This window comes from Camelina sativa, unplaced genomic scaffold (assembly GCF_000633955.1).
Source record: "Camelina sativa cultivar DH55 unplaced genomic scaffold, Cs unpScaffold06772, whole genome shotgun sequence".
NCBI lineage: Eukaryota > Viridiplantae > Streptophyta > Magnoliopsida > Brassicales > Brassicaceae > Camelina > Camelina sativa.
Window position 1 is genome coordinate 1 of NW_010927847.1, and position 490 is coordinate 490.

The 490-nt window shown below is 38.8% G+C and overlaps 1 long non-coding RNA gene across 1 annotated transcript; it reads right to left on the reverse strand.

Annotated features, from left to right (window-relative positions):
* Positions 1–6: 6 nt before the first annotated feature.
* On the reverse strand, positions 7–490 carry LOC104774918. Its single transcript, XR_765587.2, has 3 exons — positions 449–490; positions 246–327; positions 7–140 (listed from the first exon to the last, which is right to left on the reverse strand). It is a non-coding gene; the product is annotated as an uncharacterized LOC104774918 (long non-coding RNA).

The window sequence follows — 490 nt, forward strand, 5'->3', positions numbered from 1 at the left end:
GAGCTTCATCAAAAATCAGGACACTATCATTCCAGTTGACTTTCAAATACTTCCTATACCCATTGCTGATCAAGTAGTTGTAAGGTGCAAATATGATGTCCACGTCCTTGTGAACCTCTCTTGTGATATAATACGGACATCTGCAAAATACAAATATGGTACAGATGGAACAAGCCAGCAACGTCAGAAACCATCTGAAAAAGAAGAAACAAATATGTTGAAGGAGCAAAAGTAGAGGAACTTACGGTCCAGAATCTTTTCCAATATTGACCAAATCCTCTATGTCAACTGGTTCATCGCCAATATGAGGGTTATGCTTTAAATAATCTGCAAGAGATTTAATGACAAGGCAGAATAGTAATGGTAAACATGAAGGCTTTATATTGGCGGAAGTGGCAAGAAAGACCAGATTTCAGATACATGTCATGCTACATAAAAGACAGTGTACCTGGGATCCGATTAAAATGGTTGCATTGGCGTTTTCCGCGCT